The 19,852-nt window shown below is 39.1% G+C and overlaps 1 protein-coding gene across 2 annotated transcripts in view; it reads right to left on the bottom strand.

Annotated features, from left to right (window-relative positions):
- LOC118339726 (neural cell adhesion molecule 2-like) overlaps window positions 1-19,852 on the bottom strand; it is a 252,040-nt gene that overhangs the window by 127,400 nt on the left and 104,788 nt on the right. The window lies entirely within an intron of this gene.

The following is a 19,852-nucleotide window of genomic DNA, read 5'->3' as shown; positions in this document are numbered from 1 at the left end:
GCTGGAAAAAGGGTTGCCAATTAATTACATGATTAATTGTTTCAGCTCTATTGTCAATCTCAGCTTTTAGGTCAATATGACGGAGATGGTGGTCAGGATCATCAAAACATTTAACATTTTCAGCTGCGTGATAACAAAAAGGTCATCCATGAAATGACAGCAAGACGAAAAAGATAATAACTGAACTTAAATGATGAGCAATGGAGCTCTACAAAGGCAGGTGAAGCACATCAGTGTGAGAGGGTATGTATGGTTATAGATAATGTACAATGTCCTTTCATGTTTCAAAAATCTAACATCCCTTTTTGGCATAGAAATGATATCTAAGGGAAGACATTAATAGCAGCAGACGACTGTCAATGGCCGGCCTTTCTTGTGTTAATTGCCTCAGCTGCTCAGTGGAACTGCCAAGCAGATACGTGTGATATCCATCACAAGGCTTAGCCAACCATGAGTGTCAAAGCTCTCGAAAGCTCAATGTTCCCGGCTAGTGTGCTGTCACAGCCTTCCGCCTCCCTCGGCCCACCTACTTCTCTATTCTCGACTATCTTGATCACCTGGTCAGTCACGCAGGACAGTTCAACTGCCAATCTCATCCTTTGGCGACAGCACCTGAATCACAGCTCCAAGCCTAAACACCAACAGATGCTCCCTCGCTGATTCCTCTTTCATTAATCCCTTAATATGTCAGTAATCCTCAGTGTATTCTAGTGGGGACTCGCTTGTTGAAAGTGAAGCCAAATGAGCGTGTTCTGCTGTTCAGCGGGCAGTCAGACTGATGAAACATCCTGAAAGAATGCTCCCGCATCCTACGCCATTCACACAAATATGAACACAAATACAGCAACATGCCTTTATCTTTCCGTGATAAATTAATTTGGCATAGTTTTATACATCTGACAGTGCTATTCGTCACATCATATCACAGCACAGAATAAATAGAAGCATCATACCTAATACATTTACACAGAGCCAAACTCCATGGGGAAATAAAATCACCTTAGCTTGTTGTTTGCCACCCATGCAGAGCTCTTTTCTCAAGAGGATCCCTAAAATTTGATTTCACATCCAAAACTTTTTCTTTCTTTTTTCCACATGAAGACATTTGATGATATATTAATATCAGTGCATCTGGCATTGCCATTCATACACCATTTTAAGTTCCATTAATTAGTCCTCTCTCTTCCAAATGTTATTTAGTAAACCAGAACTGAACTATTTATGCTTACTTTGTACTGTATGAAGCAGTTATATGTGACTGAGTGGAGGTGCATATTGAATGTCACATTGAAGACACATATTGTAACACAAGTCAACATCATAAAATATTATAAAAACACCATTATCAATGACTAATTTTGAGATATAAGCACATTTGTTGTCATCTACAGTTCTAGTCTCATGATACCAGACGATCAGATTTGGCAATTAAAGCTGGGATAAAGTCTTCAGTCTCTATTGAGCAAAGCGTTTAGTTAGGCTCCACAGCTCTAACTATGGCATATGCTGTAACATGTATGGTATGAATCAGTATTCAATTTCCTGATCATCAAGTAGTATCATTTATATTAATTTTCAAATGTCAACACATGAACAATTGTTTTCTAATGGCTGTTAATTAAGAGTAATTGTTTATAATAAAATACAATGACAATAAACACAAGGCATAGTTATTTACTATGTGTAAGTCTGCTGTGTATTGTCATGAAATCTGGTACAGACATTCATGGTGCAGAGATAATGAATCCTTATACCTATGGAGATCTCCGGACTATTTTCTGTAGCACCACCAGCAGATTAAATTTTTTAACCTATCCAGAAACCTTAATTGGCAAACATGAGCGTGCTTAATGAAGATGGTGAACATGGTAAACGCTGTGGCTGCTAAACATCAGCATGATGGCACTGTCATTATGAGCATGTTACTAAACTAAAGTTAGCATTTAGTTCAAAGCACCAGTCTGCCTCACATAGCCCCCAACAAGGTTGCAGACTCCATTGTTTCCTCCTCTGCCAAGGGTTCATCTAAATATTCATATTTATTCACAATCACATACCAAATGTCATTTAGTCTGGGTGCTCTTTTTGTCAGGAATACTGTCATTTTTAAACAGATACACAGAGATTTATGTTTTGTGATAATTGTATAAAATATGATGTCATGATTTGGGGGTTATATATTTTAAATTATACAGAACTGGACACATGCAGAAACAACATTTAATGGCGCACCATGCACAGCTCCAACCACGGTGTATCTAATCTATATCAATCTGTGTCTAATTCTGAATCTATAACTGATTAGAAATCTACTTTTGCCTGTCAGGCATGAAAATGTCAAATATTGTTAACGTATTCCTCGCTAGAGTTCATATGGGGAGAGAGTGTAATCACTGCATCTGAAATAGCTCCAAACTAACAGATTTCAATTCTTGTCTCTCAGATAAAGCCCTCAGATAGTGATCTAGTGAACCCTTTTAATTAAATCCAGCCAACTCCCGACTCAGACTACTTTCATATTCCATGATGTTGAAAATGGATTAAGACTGACCATAATGAATCCTTCTGGCTGCCGCCTAAGTTTACATTGCACCAGCAAGGTGGTGCAGGGCACCAGGGTAGAGTCTCTGATTAATCTCATCCATTTCAGTGTTAATTGAATTGTTCCAACTGCAGCCAATAATCTAACAAGCTGGAAATATCTCTGCCATCCTGTCTTAAAGACCCATTTACATTTATTACCAGGATGAGACTCTTTGCTCAGCACACTCATTTACACTTATCTTTTCCTAGTTGAAATAGCTTTGTCACACGCACTGGTTTTGCAACCCAGAGGAAAATGTCATAATTTGTCTTACCGAGAGCTGGTTACCTTAAGCTTTTAAAATGAAAAGTGTAGCGTTCGGTGAGGATACCATTAGTCTTAAACTTAAGAATGATATCCCTCCTATTAAATGATCCTTGGTGAGGCTAACAAGAACTATTCAGAGAGAGGAGCAAAACTCTTAAAAGTTTCCTCTCTGACTTTGTTTAGACGATAAATCTACTTGTCTCTCGGGTAAGTGCACTTTTGATGCACATTGAATCTCAATGACGGGGATTTGCAAATTTGGGAAACCTTAAAAGCAACACACACATTCACACAGCAATGGGTGTCTTTAAAACAGCTGGCAAAAGTTGATAAGAGCCATTTTGTACTTCAAAGTCCTTGTATATGAATCATTTTTTTAAAGATCAGCAATTTGTTCCGAAAGCAAGCTGCAAAGTGCCCATGGACACTGGCTTTGAAAAACCAACTATTTTTGGAATCACGCTGCAGTTTGATCTCATTGTTGGAAAACAAACTCGAGGGGAAAACGCCCGATATGTCGCACCGCTGTAAATGATTCTGCTGTCTTGGGATATTCTAACCTTAGGGAATAACAGGCGCAAGCCACTTACTCGTTTAATTAAAGCATTCAAACGGCAATGTTTATTTATGAGATTGATTTTTTAAATGAAGCCATGAGAATAGAAGACTATGCTGATATTTGTTCCATTTTAAAGAAGAGAAAGACGTTAATCAATGTGAAAACGACATCTGTGCAGACAGACACCTCTTATATGCAAACTGCACTTTTCTCAACAGAACAGCCTATTATTAATTCACAGTGCTGGGTACTATGTTCATAGAGATCCCAACATACAGCTCCACATCTGTGAAAAGTCGTATCAAATAGATTTACCTAATAAATATTTACTTTTCTTCTGCTGCAATCAAACTGTGTATGCTATAAATGTGGGCCAGAGCCCATGAGAGTAGGTTTGCATGTATGTACTGTACTTTCTGTTCCATGTGCAGCACAGACCAACAGAAAGGGCAAAGAGTTGAAAAATATCCCTGTCCAGTAGGAAAAAAAAATACTTTTTTTGACTTACTTTGATAAAATTTTGCTTAAAGTTGCCACATGTAGAAATTCCACTATAATACACTTTAACTCTTGGATTCATGCTGATAGCATTAAATTAGTTGAGGTAAATGAGCCTATGGGTGAAGAAATTATTTCTTCTCTGTGTCTCTGCATATATTCTTTGCATTCGCTGGTACAATTACCCATGAAATATGCAGGATTGTCTTGCAGCAAAAAAGCAAAGTGCAAATGATGTTCAGTTCTAGTCACATTATAAACCTCTGTTACATAATGTCTGCTGCATTAAAATACTATTTGTTTGTAGTAAATTACTGTTTAGCTGATGTTGGTGTAATGGTTCACAATATTAATAAACAACAAATGATGCATGTATTTTAAAGCATATGGTTGGCATCATTCTGCATGTTTTTATTGTCAACAAATGTGTTGAAAATGTGTTAATCTATCTCTTAATAACTTACAACATATTCTCACAATGTCTGGTTAGATTTTTAAAATAAAGACCGCGTGGTTAACGTTGTGAATCAGTCAAAGTACATGAATCAAACTTAATGTACGCACATTACTTGAAAGAAATTGTTTTTGTGTCTACAACACTGTCACAATAAAGGGCTTGTCATATTAAGTCACTCAAGCTACTGTACCTTACGTTTCCTTGACAACCTAGCTTTTTGGTCATAGCCGTTGTTTTATTTAAATCTACTCATTGCTCTGGGTAACATGCCAAGACTGTTAAGTTACATGTTAAAACAGCAGGAGGTGGAAACAATTAGTCTTCACCAGCAGGTAGCAAATATGCTTCACAGCAGTAACTGTTGTTAATTAATTTAGCAAAGGCTTTGACTTTCTTGTTGGAAACTTGCTTTTTGTCTTTCTGATTCTGAGAAATCCTTCAAATCCAACCTATGGAAAGGAAGTACCATTTCCAAAACTCACAGAGCAGAAAAAAGCTTTACTCAAAAGACAGATTCCAAAAAGGACACCTTGTTATCAAGATGATTAATAGTGCACAATAACTTTTCCAGTGTCACTAGGCTAAGTTATTTCAGTGATAAGTATAGTTGGCAAGTGTTGATTGGAGTGTTGTTTTGTCCACTCACCAAGCTAATATGGCTCTTGGTGCCTCTTCCAAATTAACACAAGTGTTACCAATGAGAGCGTGGGCTATGAACATCATCTGGCACTGATTTCTACACATAGTTTTACTAAGTAGGATGATATAATTAAAGAAAGTAATTGTGCTCATTAAAAGATAAGACTCTTCTCTGGATTCTTGTCTTCGGAGCATTGAATCATAAACTTTATCTTCAACAGTGTTTCTAGAATTGACCTTTTCATTTACAGTATAAAGTAACCTTGATCCTGATTGCATCATAGGGGCAGCAGGACTAGTTTGATAAAAATGGATTGTGAAATGGATGACGGTTTGTGAATATGAAACAGCATTCAGCTCATTTTTTGGAGCCTGTATTCTTTTCCCTATTTAATTGTCCATGTGCTTCATTATACAATCACTGCTGTCTGTAGTAATTGAAACTTGTGCGTTCATTCATATGCTACACACAATTATTCGCTAAATGACTCAGAGTAGCATTTTCAACCGTGATGCATTCCTCTCATTTGAATTTGGAGACTCAGTTTATTGTGTGCCATGTGCCATTTTCTCCCGGAGTCTCTTCAGTGTTGCATCTACAATCCATGAAATGAACAAAATGGCTCAGAAAATGAAAGGATTACCATAAAATTACATCCAAATAGTGCTGATTGCTTGATGAGAATCTGTGGTGCTAATTTCAAGCCCTCAAAATCCATGTCATCTCGCCTACTGTAATGTGCTTCATTAACTACTCCCTGCTATAGTTCCCAAGCCCCCATCAGGCGCTATAGAATATCTTCTGTTTGATGTGGCAGTGAAGATTATTCTCAAAAAAATTATCTCAATTTTGCCATCATACCCTGATGGTGATGATTGGCCATCTTAGAAATGGAGTGGTCTGGTAATGTGACCGTGATCCGTCTGTTATGGTCTTGATGGACTCCAACGTAGAACAGCTCAAGGGAGTTTGTGAATCAGCTGGAGGAGATCAGCTAGGAGTACAGTGCGCTTTGTTTCTTTATCACTATTTTATACAGAGCTGCTGCGCATGGATTACCAGCAATCAATATTCAATTTAGCCTGTATTGGGTTCTGTGTGGGTTTGCTTTCTCCTCAGTGTGTGAGCGGTTTGTGCACATCCTCAGCTTGTGGTGGCTAAGTGCATATATGGGGAAAACATGGAGGGTGGGGGTCAAAATGAAACTGAAGACTCAAACAGTTGGAATTACCTCACTTCTTGTGTTTACTGCATGTAGGAAGGTGAAAACTACAGCTTTTGATAAGATTGCTGAATGCATCAGTGGCTTATGCGTTGGTGTCTCTTCCATTAGCCATTTCATTTAGATATTTGACATATAAAAGGGGTCCGGAAATGCAGATTTTCATGCCATTTCTGTTTGACCTGTTGGGTGTTTCCTGCAAATGGCTTCTTCCATTCACTCTAAAAGTGCTTTTTAAGTACTAAGATTGGGGGGAGGCTAAAGGTTGGGGTTAGAACCTGGATGCAGGTTGTATGGACGTTATATAGGTCAAACCTTATCATTTATGTATAGTAATAGCAATATGTCAAAGGTAGCTTATTTTTAGCCAAGCTAATGGCTTGGCTTTAGTGGTGGCAATGGCAGTCGATCGGTTAGTCGGTTGGTTGGTCCACCACTTTGGCCCGGACTGAAATACCTCATTGTATAAATTGCCATGAACTTTGGTACAGATGCCATTCGTAGTCACAAGAGGATGATTTCAGCAGGGACTGGTTTGTGTTCCCCTGACATTTTCCTCTAGCCACACAACATAAGATACGTAGTATTAGTGCCTATCCTATGTTATAGTCATATAGATACGTAGTGCTGATATTATATATATCGTTATATGAGTATAGTATATATATAAAATAGGTTGGCTGAACATGCGTTACAATATCTCATGTTTTCCCCTCAGGATGAATAGTATCCACAGCCAGCGTTACTTTGTGGCTTATATGCTATTATAGCAAATGTTAGTATGTTAACACAATTAACTAAGATGGTGAACGTGGTACACATTAAACCTGCTGACATCATGTTAGCACAGTCATTGTGACAACATTAGCATGTAGCTACGCCTAAGTATAGCCTCACAGACTCTCCATCCTGTTGTATATTGTATTCTGGAAGGTAGTGACTTGTGTTTATTTATTATAGGGTTTCTGAAAGGACATCCATCTGCTCGATTTGCTGCATCATACACTCGTGGTCTACCTACACTCATCATGGTTATACTCCAATTTGTTATTTGGCTCAATAAATCACTTTCTGTATAATTCACTGCACGCTGCCTTGAGCCAGGTACACAGTGCAGTACACAGAGCGGAATAACAACACACCATATAGACACTATACATATATGAGACAGAGACGGAGAGATTGGGCTGGGGGGGGGGGGGTTTANNGGGGGGGGGGGTGTTTAAGTCATAGGGAGGATTTGGGGCTGAGCAGAGACACCTAATGTCAGAGTGACAGGTGATAAAGATAAGCTTGTCAGGCTACTGGAGGCTCCCTCACTGCACCGGTGCACACACCTCACTTCTTGCTGACAGATACACGATGGAGCGGTGAAAGCTGAAAAAAACAAACAAAAAAAAGGACCACCGTAATTTTCACCTCCTTTTTCTCGCCTCATTCCTCACTACTTCCTTCTGTTCCTCCCGTGCAATTAGCAGATGAGCGCATTCACTTGTTCTAATTTCAGGGGGAAAAAGTGGTGCAGTCCATCAGTGCAACATTTTGCCCAGAACTAATGAAGTCGGCTATGTGTGTTGCCATAGCGATGGTGAGACCACCACAAAGATCTGCCTTTGTTTCAAAGCATAACTCAGTCCGTGGTTGCTTCCTTGTGTTCAGAAAAACAGCATGTTTCTCTCAGTGCCATATAGTGTAATAGACCGTAACAGTGAGCCACTAATCTATACGTTTAATAAAAATGTGTTGTTGCAAGGCCACATTAGATAAGAGCCACTAAATTGAAAGGACAATTGATTAGAAGTGAGTCATAAAAACCCCCCATGGCTGACTGATGTGTACATTTTGAACATACAATACTAAAAACGTCTTTTTACTGCCTAAACTGATGCTTATTACATTTGCTGTTAACCAAGCTTGACTGGTAATGGCAGTGAAAGTGTGTGCTGCACGTGCATGGTTATAGTTCGGACTAGCTGTTTTCTTGCTTGATTTACTCACATACATGTACCGATTGTGAGCATCACTACCTTTCTGCACTCGCACGTGTGCTTCAAGGACTCTTCACAGATGTATTGATCGTGGCCATCTGATATACGGTGGTCATCGCTGGCTATCAGGAGAGAAAAGGTCACTATCGTCCATCAGCTCCAGTCTGAGACACCTGGCTGAAGCATCAATGTATTATAAAACATGGCTAGGCCAGATCTCCCTGCCAGCAGTGAGAAAGAGAAGATCTATTGACCTAAATTGGTTGACAGGCTAGTTTCAGGAGTTATGTATGGGCGTTATGGTATCAAAGTGGGAAGAGGGAAAATCAATACAGGCCAGTATCAAAGGCCCATAGGTCTAATATATTACATTGAAAGCAAATTGAGCCAACAGCACTTCCTCAATGAATTTTTAAGATGTTTTTTTGCTTATGTTTCAGGTGCAAAAGTTGCTGTGAACAGACTGTCCGGACAAGTTGGACTAAAACTTTTCATACAGTGCACCAAAACTTATCTATAATTAATGTGGGTACAAGTAAACACAGTAGGCACAAGTTTGATATTACTGCTGTTGAATTTTTGTTTTGTTTTTCCTTTGGTCAAGGCTGGAAATAAAGCATCACTCTGGGCCCAATACAGCCCGAAAAAATGTTTTTACTGCTGCAGGAAAATGGCAGAAGACCCCGCTGTTGTTGAAGCTCGGTCTCCTTTGTGCGAAACCCCTTTTCATCAGGCAGATGCCCAGCCAAAATTTTAACTTGGTTGAATGTGATTACAGCCAAGGTACGGTGCTTCCTTGAGCATGAGGCAGAGGCAGCACAAAGACAAAGAAAGAAAAATGAACACAGAAATTAAAGTGGTGACAGCTGCAGAGTTGCTTTTCGTGGATGTGTGTGTGTGGGAGGAAGGGAGTGGTGTGTAAATGAATTGCTGTATGCTTAATTAACACAAAATCCCTTTGTCTTCAGGCTCTGACCAGGGCAATTTGTGGGTGTTCAGCTGAAAATGCGGGGAAATGATTAATTAAGTAGCCCAAATGAAAATGAGCGGAGAAAATGCTCCTGTTTTGACTCTAAAAAGGGGAAGTGTGAGCTTCTAGACCTCAGTCAGGGAGAAATGGGAGGAAACCTCTCTGACTTGTGGGGTGAAAGAGGGAAGGACTGATATTGTACTCACCTCTAAATGACTGAGACCAAAGGCCAGGCTATAACAGCTCTAATTACACTCTGGAAATTGCAGTCATTGTGCAGTAAATAAAAGAGGCAACAAGGTCAGCGTGCGTGTGTTTGAAAGTGTGTGCGAGGAGGAGACAGAGATAGAGAGGGACTGCAGGCCTCCTCTACTGTACGTGGGGGGTTCCCATAAATCTAATTTTCTTTCAATTATGCACACACACAAATTAAGGCGGGGGTGATAAAAACCCTGTGAGTTGAATATGAAACGTTGAGAGGACCATTAGGAGGTCCGTGTTATATGGTCTGTGGGGGATATGAAACCGCACGGTTATGAGCCAGCAAATAGACTCATCCCATTCAGAGCTCATTCATGCCACAGCTTATCCGCACCAGTCTATTTACAGCGTGTCAAACGGCTGAAGGCACTTTGATTTCCCCTTGATGGGCTGGTTGGTTGGAAAGTGGATGTTAGAGAAGTTTGACAGATGCAAAAGGAAGATTGATGCTACTTCAAAGCCGCGTTGGAAGCTGTTTATTGGAGTGGGAGATAGCAGTAGTTAAATCAGCCATCTTTGAAGTTGTGCAACGAGTGTAGGTTGACGTCTAGAATACCGTGTTTGTGACAGAGAGATAGAGAGAGAGAAAGAGAGAGAGAGAGAGAGAGAGAGAGGTGACGAGTAAGGGAAAAAAATCTTAGCCACACTGTTACTGGACTGTGGGAAGAACATGGTAAACTGCTGTTTGAAGGACATTTCTGGCAACCTGCAGCTTGTTGCACCACATGAACGCACTTTAGATTTTAAGTTTGAGTCAAAACTAACAGCTACGTTCTCAATGATTAGCTTCACACAAAACTCGAAACTTTCTTCACAGAGAAATCTAGTGACATAAAGGAAGTAAAAAAGAGTATAATGTATGTTATCACATGTGAACAAGCTAAGTGATGACTGTCCATTACCTCCTGAATAATTCAATCATTTATTAATCACTGCTGTTTTTTGCTTCATAAAGATCTAAAAATATGGTCATTAACATATATATAAGGAGTCAAATGTTCTAGTAATCATGACAACTGCAGCAATGACCCCTAAGTTCAAACTAATCTACTTTTAATCTCCCACGTAGCTGGTGCAACAGCCTGCTGGATATTATTTTCAGAGCTTTTGCCGCCATTTCCGTCAGTTGTGATAACATTGGCCACACAAAAGTAGTTGAAGGTCAAAAATTACGAAAATAAAATCCCAGTTGTAACAAACTGAAGTTATCCTTTAAAAGCTGTAAATGTACACTAAAGCATTTCTACCGTTAGGGGATCTCTTACATTGTAACAATAAAGATGTAGTTTGATAACTTTGTGAAGTTGCGTGGGATCACGGGACTTGTTGTCTTCATTATTAAACAACCATTGTAGTTTAATAATTAATTACATAGGTAAAGGCACACACCAATCATTATGCATGTGTTCACAACCACACCCCACACACACACACACACACACACACACACACACACACACACACCTTCCTATACAGCGGCTGCAGGTTCTCTGGCCAGATTGATCTGTGCGATCAGCCAAGATAGCCGGGAGTGCCGGCCACATCTATTCACTGAATAAGTGCTAGGACAAGCTGTTCTTTCAGGGGCCAGCCGGGCGACAATAGGCCCTCTAATAGCTCCAGTTTGTCTCAGTTAAGAACAATAGCCTCCCCCTTCTTTTTCCACTGCACGCACACATACACACACCTCTTACTTTACACCTCTCCGCCCGTTGCTGAGTTGCCCCAATAACGCCTCAATCTCTCTGTTTGGTTTCTCTCTCGGTTGTGGATTGTGTCATTTTTCTCTGTTCTTCGTTTTATCACGGGGAGAATCTGGAGCTAATTTATTCTACAAATCACTGAAAGCATGGAACAATTATCTGAATGACCCTGACCTCTGACCTTTCTGTGCAGGAGGCAAGTGGAGAAAAATGATTATTTCCATCATTAAAGTATGTCTAAGAAATAGACAATAAATTATCCAATTTAACAGAACTGGCTGCTGTACTTTTGTCTTGACAATAACAAAACCTACCAATAGGTGTGCATTTAAATAAGCTTTATATTGTCTTTGTGCTTTCATTTGGAAATATTTTGTGTTTTGACATTTTGTCTGTATTACAGCCTTGTTATGAATTTGAAGTTTTGTGGATTTATTTCACTGTTCAACTGCCAGACTGCTTTGACGGTAAGGAGACAGCATATTGTTTTTTCAAACCTGATCTAGTAAATATTTTCATGTTAACAATTGATCATATGACTATGTGTGACGTGAAAGTGGTTGAATTCACTGAGATTTATCACTCGATTGGGAAGCTCCCCTTAGCTCTACTGAGTTTTTTTTGCATCATTTAGCTCATTATTTTGGTGTATTTGCGGCTTTACTATCAGGTTCACTACCATCAACTTTGTTTCCTGTCACAGTGGCTGTTTAGGAAAAGGTCTGATAAAGCTACTGTACGCTACCAATTCAGCAGGAAATCACATACAGACAATTAGCAACTAGATGACAAACACATCGGAGAATTTAGGAGCTAAAGAGACAGATATTCCTTCAGGAATTGGTGGAAACCAAATCTAAAATAGTGACAAGTGGCCATGAAACTTTGAAAATAACCACAATGACTGAAAAGTCAATTTGGACTCATATTTATTGGTTACGCCTATTCAAGGACCACATAGTGGTAGCGTCTATGGAGACAACAGCGACTAAAAGTGTAAAAAAATCTTGTTTTTGCTGACCTCTAGTGATTAAAGTTCTAAACTTGCTAGAGTGATGTAGAAACGTACTCAGGGTGTGGTCATCACTGTTGGGTGTGGTTACAGGTGCAGAAGAGTCCTGTGGTTACAGGTGCAGAAGAGTCAAATGAAACATGATTCAACTTGTTATGTTAAAACAAGTGTATAAAAACCTTTCTAATTTTGAGGGGTACAATCTCACTGGATTTCCTTTAAATCAAGTTAAAACCTCTCTTGGATGTCGTTCTGACTGAATCTATTTCTATAGCCAGTATTCAGAAACAGGAAAGTGCCTCTGCTTCATTGCATTTTTATGTATACAGGATTCTCACTAATAGTTTATATCACACAAGTGATACATTACCAAATTAAAATTAGATTCAGAATGAGCTGTTAATGTAAATCATTAAAGTCAATCACGTACACAAATATCCCTCTCTGCATGAATAAACTGACTATGAATGGAAATTACAGTTGACAACAGAGCATGCAAAGGGCACAAACCCCAACAGTAATTATGATTAAGTGCATACATCCCTCGGTATACACATCAGCATATTCAAGTTATGTTAACAATCNNNTTTTCTTGAAATGTAACTCATAATTGATGAGTGTTCACAAAGACGTGAGGCTCCACCACAAGCTCACCATGATGCCTAACTGAATCACTGCACAGTAGTAGTGCAACTCACAAACAGAACAAACCATTTACCTGATTCACATGTACAGAGTAAGAATAAGTACCATCTACAAACCATTTTCACTTTGTTGAGAGTCCTAATTTTTATTTTGCAGGCACATTTGATGAGACATTTGATAGAAACAGGATGACGTCACTTTTGTTTTAAATCGGACCTCTTTGTTTAATTCAAAGTCCAATCAGTCGGTTTAATCCATCCTACAGTATATGCTCAATTGGCTATCAGCACTACCTGTTTGCACTATAAACAATGGATCTATAAGCAACTATCATTCAAATACTTTGATACTGAAGAAAACATACAAACGTGATGACTGTCAGGCTAATTCTGGGGTTAAAAGGAGGTCTTTTTATGTTCTCTAAGATGATTTATGGACATTTGTAAGTAAGTCAAGGTAAATCAAAACTTATTTGTATCATGTCGATCAAAGTGATTTTTTTATGCAAATTGAATCAACTGGGTCCAAAGTGAAACAACTTTACACTGATGAATAAAGAATTTGCGTTTTGCATGTTCACTCCAGTGCTTAAAAATAAATTCGGATGTAAACAACATCAGCAAACATTATTTCTACTATATTTAGTTGTTAAGTGTTTACACAAAGATCACAGACTGCCTTTAATGGCATCGACCGTGCCTTTTAGATCTTTTGATCTACTGAAAAAAAATCTATGTCTCCATAAGCTGTGGTGCATTATTGGATGAGCTCAGACTGCCTTCATCCACTTTTAGCTCCTCGGTCGATATGCTAACAAAAACACAACCCCTGAGCTCAGGTGTCAATCAAATGGGCACAAACATACAGATGGATTCACATGAGGCCATTCCCCTTGGGGATAATTTGGGCTCTCCCATCACTATTCAAGTTATGTTAACAATCGGCATGTGGGTTTTCTTGAAATGTAACTCATAATTGATGAGTGTTCACAAAGGCGTGAGGCTCCACCACAAGCTCACCATGAAGCCTAACTGGATTACTGCACACAGAGTATGACATTTCCATGCTGCAACTCACAAACAGAATTTCTGAGCATTACATATGGTGGAAACACACTAATTGACAGAAGATGCAGTCGACTTTTTTTTTTTTTTCTGAGACTGCAGATATTTTTAAGAAATACTGTTTTCACTATCTGAAGTCGGCCAGACTTAGGACACTTCAGGCATGATGAGCAGGGGAGGGGAAAATAGATAAACAAACCAATTACCTGATTCACATGTACAGATAAAGAATAAGTACCATCTACAAACCCTTTTCACTTTGTTGAGAGTCCTAATTTTTATTTTGCAGGCACACTTGTTGGGACATTTGATGGAAACAGGATGATGTCATTTTGGTTTAAATCGGACCTCTTTGGTTTAATCCATTCTACAGTATATGCTCAATTGGCTATCAGCACTACCTGTTTGCACTATAAACGATGGATCTATAAGCAACTATCATTCAAATACTTTGATACTGAAGAAAACATACAAATGTGATGACTGTCAGGCTAATTCTGGGGTTAAAAGGAGTGTCTTTTTATGTTCTCTAAGCAGATTTATGGACATTTGTCTCCAACATACAGACACATTTATAGTCTTAGAAAGTAAATAAGTCAAGCTAAATCAAAACTTATTTGTATCATGTCGGTCAGAGTGTAATTTGTTTTATGCAAACTGAATCAACTGGGTCCAAAGTGAAACAACTTTACACTGATGAATAAAGAATTTGCGTTTTGCATGTTCACTCCAGTGCTTTAAAAGATTATGGATGTAAACAACATCAGCAAACATTATTTACTACATTTAGTTCAGTGTTTACACAAAGACTATAGACTGTGCCTTTAATGGCATTGACCGTGCCTTTTAGATCTTTTGAACTACTGTGATGCATTATTGGATGACCAACAAGAGCACATGGGCCGTGTGAAATCAACAATTCAGGGAATTTAAATACTGAAGCATCCTTCCATGCACCAACAGTCACTGCTGACAACAGAATCCCCCCACAAACAATAAGAGTTTAACAGAAAGGTGTCTCTGTTTGAAGTCTCTGCAATTCCTTTTCATGAAGTTGAAGTAGCTGAAAAGTTGGAAATCCATCTAAAAACATGCTTATTCTGTGCTTTGGGAAATGGGAGACTGTAAAGCAAGCTATATGCAATTTGTAGTTAATGGAGTAAAACATGTTAAACTGCTGGCATGTCTCTTGAAACAACACGAGCACACACACAGACTGAAGGGCCTGCAGTTACTTGCGCATGCTGTACGCGATAAGAAACATCCACAGATACAAATGTGGCCAAGCAAGCATAAACATGGACGCCTGTGCTCTTACATTGCCTTTTAATGGCACTAATTTCACTCGCTGTACTACTAGTGGCTGGGTAAAGCAAGCGCCACCCACTGGAATCCTGTTATTTTAAATAACAGCAGAAAGGCCACTGGAGCAGTGTGTCAGAGAAGGCTAGCAGAGTATGCTGAAAATATTTAATGGATCCCACGCTTCTCCACATGGAGCTGAGAAATGGCTATGTGCTTTTCTTCTGTAGAATAAAGCGATACATTATGTCAGTGAAGCTGCATAGCGGCTAAACACATCTGATGCCCTTGACTGTCACCACTTCACCTCATTTCTGCTGCACAAACCAGTCAACATTTCAGTCATTTCGCCCCATGTTCATACTGAGGAACGTGTTTTTGACTCTTGCTACAGAGGTTAGCTCAGAAATTAAATCAAAAAGAGATTCAATTCACATGATTGCTGCTACACATTTCCCCTCTGTCAAACAACAGGTTGCATTACTAAATTATAATGGCTTAAGGTAAGAAAGGGAAATGACAATCTAACCAGCATGCTTCCCCCCTCACCTGGCCTATTGAGAGCCCATTACACTGTAATCCAGAATGTGGGCTCTGACATCTCCGCTACCCGCATACGTGGGTGGAAAGGAAAAAGTGAACAAAGGACAATGCAGCTTGTAATCCCGTTAAAGGATTAAGGGCTCGGGCACACACACACACACACATGCACATGTGCACACAAAAGACATACACGTTTTGTTTGGGAGCATCCCTCTGACTTACACTTGTTCATTAACCCTTACAATCAGGCCTAATACTATTACACGAACAACCCTAAACTCCCACAACCTTAAATCGACCCCAATTCTCAACCTCAGCACAAGGCAGCCGATTTCAAAGTGTTTTTGAAGGGCTTTTCTCATCTTGGACTTGACTTGATGTAAGCACAAACAAACACACATACAGCAACAGCATAAACACAGTGATTCATACACAGTTTGAGCCTTGAGGCTATGAACTTGACCTGTGCATGATTTCAGACTTTTTCCTTTTTCATCAAATTTGTGGCAGGAATTTACACCAAAATCAGCAGACTAGATAATACGTAACTGTGCACAGCAGGCTTGCAAGGTTTTCTCCTCCAAAAAAACAAACAAACAAAAACAAGACAACTTCCTTGAAGAAGAGCGTTAAGCTGCCGTCCTTATAAGATCAGATTGATTGTCACGATGTCTGGGACACTATGAAAGAAAACTAGGTGGATCAATTCATAGTCCGCACGTCGCTTTCCTGTGGTGCTAATGATCAGCCTTGAGCTCCTGACGCCTTAGGCAGCAAAAAAATGAACCATTCGAAGGGCCGCGGAGCCGTTTTGATGAGGAGTGTATAGTTATGGGGCTTGTGACATTGCCAGGGGGCAGCACTACTGAAACTTACACTTGAACTACAGCTCCCCTCAGGTCTGGGCCAACACCAGGCAAGTTTGGATTGAGTTTAGCTGTTCCAAAGATTTCCTATTTGGCAAAGATGTTTAGATCACACCTGCTCGTGTTATACCTCCAAGCCATGCACTGCAAGTCTTTGTTGGGTTTGCAGTTTGTAAATGCATGGTGAAGTGCTTGTGTGATTCAGATTTATTCATGATCTCAATATGTTAAGCGAGCAGCTTATCAATGCAGCCAAGAGCTGAACAAACTATAAATTATTAAAAGACTATTTAGCCTGCATGTAGCGCTGATTTTGCTTTGCTGGTTATTGCACTGAGGAATCGAGTGGTATTCAGGTCAGTGCAGTCATCAGAGTTTTTGGCTTCTCATCTCGATTTCTTTTGAGGTCAGAGTGTTTTTAGAAGCTCTTTTTTTTTTATCTCAGCTTAATCATCTGTTGTTGTCCTTCTTCCTTCCCTTTCTTATATGTAAAAAAAGATGCTGACAATATCTAGATACAACAAAACCTGTTTGACTAAAACACCCAAAATGATCAAGCATATATCTGCTGAAAACTGAATCTGACAGCAATAAGCCACCTCCACATACATTTTCCTCGTAAAAATGTCTAAATTAAACCCATAAATATGACATAATCCAACCAACAGCAGCAGGAACCTTAAAAAATGCTTAGTAGTGTCTCTAATTTGTTTATCTTACCTAATGATGTCAGCAGAAATGGAGCATCACCATTGGGCAACAGGAGACACACGAGGAGAGATCCCATTGGTCGCACAGAGAGGATGGAGGGAACAGAGAGAAAGCAAAAAGGTAAACATTAGCACATTTTTACATCACAGTTTTCTTGTTTTCCAAATGAGAGAATGCAGCATCATTCAGGTGTAAAGCGGGCCAAGATGCTATGCTAAATATGCTAACAACCCAATTTTCAAATACACTCTGCTTCGATGGAGTCAAACCTTAAATGTTATAATATAACAATAAAGGTAAATCTCAAGAGGTAAAGGTAAATAAAAGAATTTGGATGACTTGAGGACATAAGCAAGAGTTTAAGTCTTATTGGAATTTGCAGGTTGAGTGGGGAAATAAAGCCCATCATGACAGGCCTATTTGGTGTCTGCAGCCATAGCACACGGTGACGGTTGGTAGCTCTCCGACTGGGTGACACTGGCAGAGGTGAGGGGTGGCGTGGGGTTTGTTTTGTCAGAGCTGATGTTGAGATTCTTTAAGATGGTACTTGGTATTTTGATTTGATTTTGCCTCCAGTAAAATGAATGCATTGTTCAGCATCCATGTCGCTTCAATTAATCATTATACAGTGTTTCCTCCGCTGAAGTAGAGTTTGCGAGTAATATAATACATTTTGTTTGAATGCTGTAATTCAGTAGTTGAAAGACACAAGTTCTTTGCAGTGTATATGCATATGCATTACAGATCAGGCAGATCTTAGAGATTGATGGAGCAATTCATATACAGTCAGTCAGTCAGGAAAGGAAGTCTGGCTTTATTTTATTTGCGCAGTCGTTGTGGTCACAAGAAATCAAGTAACTTGAGCACAACACCGTAGTTGCAAAATATGGACACTTAAAATAGCAAATTGTTCTCCAATGAAAAGTTTGCCAACTTCTGACAAACTGTAAATGCATAACTGAAGCAGATTAAATGTGAATGAAAATCCGGGTAGTTTCATGCCGGTCTGGCTTCACTATTTGGCATAGAACTCACACCACTACAGTTAAACAAAGTTCACTTGAATGTTCAGACAGTTCAGACAAACATTGCATTAGTCGTCTGCAGGGTCCATTTCAAATTCACTGGCACTGGAGCGTGTCCAACTTTTGTCTCCTCTTTCAAATTAGAGCCTCAGTTCTCCTGTTTACTGCTTTAATACAGAGTGTTTTATTTCCTAAAATACTGATGGAAATTCCCACATACTGTGATTCATGGGGTTTCTTTATTTTCACTCTAAACACCAAGACATGCCAGTACATAACATCACAAAAAAAGAGATGTTTTGGGGATCTAACGTGCATTTTGACCTTCAATGTTGTCATGTTTGATTGTAAGTCTTTTGATATGACATGAATTCCCCAAAAGGTTCACAATAGGAACTATTCAGAAAGAATTTGCCAGTTTCAAAATAACATTTCCTAAGAATTATCCCACTGAGGCCTCGTGTCATGGCTCTTTTTCCATTTTCATCACCATTATTTCACTGAACTGTACTCAAAGTTTGCGCAAAGCAAAATCAATCTTGGGACAAATTCAACACACATTACTTTCCAATAACCTCAAAGTAGAGGCTAACACGGAACATGGATTCTTGAGGGACAGATGTTATTAGACTGTGTTGTCTGGATCGGGATCGGGACGGGAAAATGAAGCCTTGGAGTTGCACGAGAGTCAGGAGGAATTTATATCCGCTCCATTACAGTCGTTTTATATGCCACAGCTGTCTCAGTGCAGGGTCATGACGTTTGGAGTATCTCCACAACATAAATCCAGGAAACCAGTTTAACATTGGCCAGTCTTCATTATCAGGTGCTATATTAAAGTTAGCATTTTATCATGTTGCGACAGGTAGAAGCTGTGTGATTGTTAACATGGGAGGAAATTAAGCAGGATCAAAACAGGGCTGGAAGTAAAATTAGCATAGGAGAAGGAGAAACGATCATGCAAGATAGGAAAGAAAATATCATTATTGTGTCCACCACGTTAGTTCTGGCAATTTTACTTACAAGTTTCAGGGTCTGAATTTAAATTACATTTCCAGGCATGGCAATTGTTTAAATTTGAATATAAAAAGTGGAAAGTTTGGTAAAACAGCAGACCAGTATCTACACTGCAAATACACTAGAAATGCAAGACATATTACGGACCAAACGCCACATTTACAATCAGTGCTGTATAGCTGTGCCCATTGCTTGAGCTCAGTATGGTTATGTGTAAAACTATGCACATAATAAATCGGTCGTATTAAAAGAAGATATTTCTGCTCTCCTGTCTCCTCTTTTACTTTTTCTTTAGCTTTTCTCTGCTGCTGTTGCTTAAATCCTCCCATTCTGATTCAAATTTAAAAACTACAGACAATAGCCTAACATTTCTGTTTAGTGGAGTTTAAATTTAAAGTATTATAAAGTAATCATCGTCGAACAAAAGTGCTTATTTAATGTCAATTCTAAAAAAGAGAATATAAAATCTAAGCTTCAGCTGTGTTATTGCATTGCAATCACATTCAAGTGTGTGTGTG

The sequence above is a fragment of the Morone saxatilis genome, unplaced genomic scaffold (genome assembly GCF_004916995.1).
Source record: "Morone saxatilis isolate NCDOM2014 unplaced genomic scaffold, NCSU_SB_2.0 Contig6, whole genome shotgun sequence".
Taxonomy (NCBI): domain Eukaryota; kingdom Metazoa; phylum Chordata; class Actinopteri; family Moronidae; genus Morone; species Morone saxatilis.
Note: the sequence above shows the minus strand (reverse complement) of the source record. Positions and strands in the feature narration are given on the sequence as shown.